Source organism: Octopus bimaculoides, chromosome 18 (genome assembly GCF_001194135.2).
Source record: "Octopus bimaculoides isolate UCB-OBI-ISO-001 chromosome 18, ASM119413v2, whole genome shotgun sequence".
Taxonomy (NCBI): domain Eukaryota; kingdom Metazoa; phylum Mollusca; class Cephalopoda; order Octopoda; family Octopodidae; genus Octopus; species Octopus bimaculoides.
Window position 1 is genome coordinate 24,142,032 of NC_068998.1, and position 8,132 is coordinate 24,150,163.

Here is an 8,132-nt window from a genome sequence, read left to right on the forward strand (position 1 = left end):
ACACACACACACACACACACACACAGAGTATATCTTTTGCAACCATACTCCCACTTCCTCTCTCAGCTGTAAGGTCCTTGTCTTGTGAGTTTGCGGATGTCGTATAAAAAGCCCTCATGCCAGTGCCACATACACACTATCCGTGCTGCTTTCATTTAACAGCACTGGTGCCACGATAGAAACACGAACACTCTGTTAAATGCTTGACATTAAGAAGAGCATCTGTAACTGATCTCCGACTTCTATGAACAAACGTATCAAACGTGATCCATACGAGATATAATGAGGGAACTAGTGATACTGGAATCTATTTTAAATCGATATCTACTCTTACCACTATGTATCTGAAACGGCCGTAGGATATATACGTTAATTTTCACATTTGGATTTTGATTTGGACTTCTCCCTTCGAACTTTCTATATACTCTTGTGAGATCAAATATTAGCGCCTCTGATGCGACGAACGGATCTTGTATGTGCAAGAACTGATCTTGTATGATTTAAATATGTATTGTTTCAATGCGTATGTTTGCCTCTCATACCGAAATATTTATTTTACATGTATGTTTTTATGAAGCATTTAATGGACTGAATTTTTACATTTCATATACGGACTGATAACTCTGAATTTTGTCTCAAATCCAGTCTTCCATAATATTCCAATGGCCCAATTAACTTTGAGTAATAAATAGTTTTGCCATATACGGAGTATAATTCTCCCTACTCATATGTGTACACACGCACATATACGTATGTATATGCATATATATGAATCATATATATAGTTTACACAATGTGTGGTGTGTGTGTGTGTGTGTGTGTGTATGCATGTGTGTGTATTTACATTATGTATATTTTATTTAAGTTCTTAAGAGAGTTCAGCTAGTTGCTAACAAAATGACATGGCTTTTTCATTTAAGAGATTTCCCGGTGTTTGTAAATATGTAGTTGAGTTGGTGTGCTGGTTGAGCTCTCAATGTACACAATTGAGTGTATGCATCTATTCACCTAAGGAATCTCAGATGGAAAATTTGGGGAATGTCTTACAAATCTTCACTGTGCCACTAATAGATTGACTTTGGAGAAGCTATGTCACTTTTGCTCTTTCTTTGAAAAACCTAATATTTCCAGAAATGTTTCTATAAATTTGTCAGTGTGTAACCTAATGCACCTATGATGATTGGTGCAAATGAGAATTTATTGTGAAGGTACAAGAGCTGTACATTCCGTATTAATTCAAAATAAATCTTATTCTCCTAGACTTTTGATTGCACATTCACATCTGCTGGGCAGCTGACCTCTACAAAAATCCACGATTTTTGTTCCCTGTCACACAGAACAATATCAGTTCTGTTAGTTTACACCAAATTGTTGTTTTTATTGGAGTGTTCCACTAGTATTATTTGTTTATTACTTGTTTATAAAGGTGTGAATGCATACTGGTTCTGATATGCTTTTGATGTACAATTCAGATAGATTTACAATGCTATCTTGCAGGTAGCATTGTAAATAGTCTTTACAGCTATGTCATATCTAAGGAGCAGGCAGTATCTCATAGACATTTTGGATCTGCTGCTAATGACGTGGGTGATATCTTCCACACTGGAGTAACAGAACCAACAAATTTTAATACTAGGTTGTGTGCTCTCTTTGTTTCTCTTGTTAATCCTTTATGTAGTATATATCATTTGTTCCTGGATAGCAAAAGCATATCTTTCTAGGTAGGATGTAATGTAATCTGTCACAGGTCCAGGAAAGGCTGTTCTTTCTGCCAAACCTGTTGTCTTATAGCTTATGGCATATACATCAATGCATTGCTTTTTGCTGCTATGATGCCTGCTTCTCCTCCAAGCTTCTGTTTAGGTAGGCCAGTCCAGCCTCATTTGGGTCACATGAGACAGTAGTATTCTCAAAGAACCTGCACAGTAGTTCTTCTCCAGCTCTGGGCATGTATGGTGTGTACTCATTTCTTTCTTTACTGTTGAGCAGATGTCTGAGTGATACAATGAAACATTCAAAAACTGTTGGGACTGACTGTATGCCTCTACCAGCATCATTTCACCTCACATAGATGCTATCACCCTGGAATAAGCCTGTTGATAGCTTAATTCTGTTTGTAACAACAGGTGTTGTTTTAATAATTGTCAGTGATAACTGTGTGGACCATGTTGTGGTCAGTATTTCAATTGTATTCACTATAGCAGCTAGTACTTTGGTAAGGTATGATGATTTTATCATCCATGAGTGTGTCACAGAGTTAAATGCCTTCTTGTAGTCTAGCCGTAATGCTAACAGATTGCAGCGATGTTGCTTTGCCTCCTTAAGGACAGCTTTGTTGAGGAGAAGCTGTTCAGCACAGCCCCAGACCCTTTTCTTTCCCCTGCCTATTCATCAGTTACCACACCATTTGTTTAGCAGTGGTCTTGACGAAACATATTTAGACAGCCTGTGTATAGTTTGTACATAACATTTAAGCATGTTATGGGTCTATAGATTGTGGTCCATAGTTCTAGGGAATGAGTAGTTTTTGCAACCATCAGCCAATCTGTTATATCTAGCTCATTAGTTATTGTATTTTGCTTTTTAATTGGTTCATGAGTTTCTCTGTAGAACGTGAGCTTTTTGTACCAGTAGCCTAGTATCAGGTCTCTCCCAAGTGATTTTCCATTCAACAGTTTCATAATAACCATCAGGAATGTTTCACTGGTGAAATCATATGTTTTGGAGAGACATTTACACAATATTCACTTTGTAGTTGTTTAACCATGCTGCATAGTAAATGTATTCTTTGTTTACATTCCAAATTCCCTGCCAGAGTGATTTATGGTCTTCCTGGGGAGGAACATTTACTGCCTTGATGGTATCACCTTTCATATTGCAATATACAGCTTGCAGGTTTGGGATAAACTTTTGGCTTATTATTCTTTGTTGGTTTTTTTTTTTTTTTTTTTACAATAATGAAGTTTTCCACGTAGAGCTCATAAATCACATTTGCAATCATATCTGGTGATTCAAGAACTCCATGTTAGGTTTGCATTTAATGATTGTGTCCCACTGTCCTATTTTTTCTGAGTCCATTGATGTTGTTTTGAAGGGAGTTAATACATTTTAGTTCAGTATTATCCTGTGGATTGGTCACTTTTACTTCAATCTGTTGGTGTAAATTTAAATGGCACAATACAGCAGGACGTTCAATTGCCCAAAACCTGGGAGTTTGGATGTAAGCCTCTTGATCTCTCACAATTTCATTGATAAGTCAGTGCAGTTTTTGTTTTCAACTCATGTCAGTATTGTTCTCTCATACAGTGCTTCATCATCATCATCGTTTAACGTCCGCTTTCCATGCTAGCATGGGTTGGACGATTTGACTGAGGACTGGTGAAACCGGATGGCAACACCAGGCTCCAATCTAATTTGGCAGAGTTTCTACAGCTGGATGCCCTTCCTAACGCCAACCACTCAGAGTGTAGTGGGTGCTTTTACGTGTCACCCGCACAAAAACGGCCACGCTCAAAATGGTGTCTTTTATGTGCCACCCACACAAGAGCCAGTCCAGGGGCACTGGCAACGATCTCGCTCGAAAATCCTACAAGGCCAGTCAGGCGGTACTGGCAATGGTCACGCTCAGGATGGTACATCTTATGTGCCACCCGCACAAGAGCCAGTCCAGGGGCCCTGGCAACGATCTCACTTGGCTTGCCGGGTCTTCTCACGCACAGCACATTTCCAAAGGTCTCGGTCAATAAATAGTAAAGTACTGCATGAGCTTCAATGTAAGCTGTGATTTTAGAGTTTAATATTCCTCATTTGTTTTCAAGGAAACATAAGTGGTTTCCACATTTCCATTAGTGGTGGTGGTTTGTTATTGTTGTTTGTGTTGGTCATGTTTCCTGTCATTCACAGTCGTTTCACATCAAAGAAGTTTACTGTGTTAATACAAGTATTATCGCTTGTGCATTTTGGCAGAGTGATTTTGTTTGGTTGGGTTGCATATTTCTTTTCAATAAATGTAGCTTGCTGGTGTAATTGTTTTTCTGAAAAATTTAAGAATGTTGGGAATTTCTTACCCTAATATTCCTTGTCTTTAAGGTGGTGAGCTGGCAGAAACATTAGCATGCCATTAAGGTGGTGAGCTGGCAGAAACGGTAGCATGCCAAGCGAAATGCTTAATGGTATTTCGTCTGCCATTACGTTCTGAGTTCAAATTCCGCCGAGGGCGATAAATTAAGCACCAGTTACATACTGTGGTCGATATAATCGACTTAATCCCTTTGTCTGTCCTTGTTTGTCCCCTCTGTTTAGCCCCTTGTGGGCAATAACGAAATAAGAAACATTAGCATGCCAGGCGAAATGCTTAGCAGTAATTCATCTGTCTTTCCGTTCTGAGTTCAAATTCCACCAAGGTTGATTTTACCTTTCATCCATTCTGAGTCAATAAATTAAGTACCAGTTGCATACTAGTGTCGATCTAATCAACTGGCCCCCCTCCCCAAAAATTTCAGGCCTTGTGCCAAGAGTAGAAAAGAATATTTGAGGTAGTGAATAGATAGAATTGTTACCAGTCTGGGAAAAATACATACTGATATTTCATCCATCTTTACGTTCTAAGTTCAAATTCCGTCGAGGTTGACTTCACCTTTCATCCTTTTCAGGGTCAATTTAATAAGTACCCTCTCCTCTGAACTTGCTGGCCTTGTGCCAAAATTGGAAACCAATATTCTTTAAGTCTCTTCATGAAGCCTATCAAGAGACCTTCCCTAACCTTTTTGCAGAATTGTTATAGGACTTGGTTCAGTTCAAAAGTCCTCTGTAATTTTTCTCAATGGTTCTGCAATCTGCAATAGTTGATTCTCGGTCCTTTTGTTGCATTGGTGTATGTGTAGTAATTTTTCACGTGGTATGTATTTCACTTTTTGACTACAATATTTCCAAAAAAAAAGTTTAATTCTTTGCATTTACTTAAAGATTATTTTTTTTTTCCAGGCTTGTATAAATGACACAGTTTATCAGGGATAGTATTTATCATCAAAGAGAATAAATAGTCCTCTATGCCAAAGTGCCTGCATGTGATGCCATGATGAATGTATGTATGTGTATATGTTTGGGGGAGCAGGGGGTGAATTACTGTTTTGAATCTGATAAAACTCAGATGTAGCTTAAAGACTCACTTTATTAAGGGCATAGAAAAAGGCATGGGCCAATTTGCATATATAATACATGCTCAGCAGTTATTGTGATGAATAAATTACTGATACCTTAACAGTGTTTTGTGTCAATGCTACACTGCATTACTGCATTGCAGAATGAGTGTATATGTGTGTGTAGTGTGTGGGTGTGTACATCTTATATACAAGACCAGCCCATGCACTCATGGAAATGTGGGCATAAAAAGTAATGAAGGTAATGATGACAACACACATGTGGATGTGGAATATTATAGGCTGTTCTTAGTTAATGCCGCATGCTTATTGCCATTTCACTGTTTGCAGTTCTTCACTTTTATGACTGTAGTTTAATGCTTTTACCATTCACTAAAATCATGATTTTTTTTTTTATGCACTGATTGTTATAGTTTGTAAAATTGTGATGTAAACCAACTAATAAAATAATACTTTACTGACAACAAGGTGAAATAATAGCATAAAAATTGACAGTTAAATTGTAATAGGTGATCATTAATCATACAACTGGTATTTCATATCTAGGTTATGGTATTGATCAATAATACAAGGTCAAAAATAGTTTCATTAATAAGATAACCCCTCTTACCGCTATAATCACATTTCCCAACACCCCACTGCTTTTCTGAGCCCCCCACCACCTTAATTTTTATAATTATATGAATAATTTCACATACTCATAGAACATGAATGTCATAGTAAAACTATGCCACAATGTCTTGCTCCTATTATCACAAAAATAAAATAAAAATTATTTCAAAACAATATCAATAATAAACAATTTTTTTTTCTTCTCCCCTTTTATCAAATATTGATTATATCAAATATTTGATCCATATTTTATATCTTCATATTACATTGATGTACATAAATGAACAAAAAAAAAATTACCATCCATATGTTTTCTTTTCTCATATTTAGAAAGTCAAATTCAGTTATTTAACCGTTACAATGTCATAAAAATATGTGTGGAAGATCAAAGAGATATAATTAACTTCATTTCAGGTGGTATTTCAGATACAAAATATTATTCATTTTATGAGAGACAGACAGGATATCTGCTTTGTCACAGAAGACTAATTAAAGAAAACAAATATTCTGAACTGGAAATGTCAGAATAAAAATGGTATAGAAAAATAAAACAACAGGAACACAGTGTGAAAATTATTAACCTCTTTGCAGCTGCAGTCTGTTGCTATCAGCATTGTAAATTGTTGTTATAAGCAGCTATAGCCAGGATATATGGTTTTGTATATAACATATGAAGACTAATGTTGTGGTTAATTGCATCTGTTTATTCAATGCAGCATTTCATATCAGAACAGAAAAGAACATCTGTAGTTCTGGTCAAATGCTCTTGTGTAATCAGAACAAAGAAAATATTGAATATAATGCATAGACATTAATGTTTGGTGGTGCTCTTTCTTGTGCTTAATTTCTTATGATAACATTTTGCATTATATCCATACATTACTTTGTCTGGTGTTGTTTTACTGTGTTATATTTTTTATCTCTTTTAGAGCAATTTTAGTGGAAAAAGTGAAAATTTCTCTTTTTTGTATTTTGTTGAGTGGTGGAGCAAGGTGATAAAAGCTGAATACTTCTCTGAAATGGCAAGTTAAATGAGTCAAGTATGAACATTATTGAGAAGTAATTATGTCATCCTTGGTTGCTTTTTATTGTTTGTTTGTTTTTTGTTTTTTTCTTTTTTGTGGCTTTTCTTTTTTGTCATGGCAAAATGATTAATGACCAAGGAAACATATCAATACGAGATTACATACCAGACAAATGTATGTATTTTATGTTATGTTATCAACTCTGAATGATGGAGCATTATGATATAACATCATCGTCATCAGAAAAACTATACGTTAATGACCAGCTGAAAAGTGTTCAAACTTTTTCATTGCCCACCGTTTGAGGGAGTTGATTAGGAAATAATAGAAGAGGAATCTAAGCACTAAAGGGCAATTTCTCTCAAAGGGACAAATACAAGGACCCATGCAAGCAAATATTAGTTAACTGTTCTGTCTACAATCTTTCCTAATGAGTAAACAAAATAGCTGCAACCAAAGTATTTTTTTCATTTGCCACAAGATTGTATAACTTTAAAATAATTAAAAACACTTTTATTTAGTTCTCCCTTTTGCAATTCTCACAACACTTTTATATGAGAAAGACTACTCTAAAGCAAACTGTTTAAAATTTTACAACTTCACTTGTCAATTCCCTTTGTAAATTTTACTATTTTTATAACTATAAATCTGCTATTTTAGTTTCATATTTTTGATTAACAGTCATGAAGGTTTGGTGCTAATTTTGTCAGTACTATAAAATCGGTATTGATATAGTAAGAAATTCTTTTTAAGTTTTACCACATTCTGGTGAATATTTTATCAAAGTCACGAATTTGTAATTGTTTGTTAACATTTGTAAATCTAACTTTATGGTAAGAGCTATTGTTACAAACATACATCTAGCTTTACACTTTTAGCACACTATTGTTTAATCACACTACACTCTGGAAATGAAAGTGTGTGAATATATAACTCTGTGTGGGCGGGGTTGTGTGTTTGTGTTCATGTGTATGTGTGTCTCTGTCTGTGCATATGTATGTTTTTATTGTTTTCATATTTTTACTTTTTATTTGTTTCTGTCATTGGACTGCAATCATACTAAGGCACCAGCTTGGAAGGTTTTATTTCAATAAATTGTCCCCAGTAATTATTATTTTTTTTTAGTCTTATACTTATGTAAGCAGTTTATTTTGCCAAACCACTCGGTTATCAAGATGTGCACAAACCAGCATACTGGTTGTCAAGCAGTGAAGGGTACTAGCAGTTCACAAAGCCAGACACACACACACACAACCATATATATATATATAACATCATCAATGTGTGTATATATATATATATATATATAATATATATATATATATATATATATATA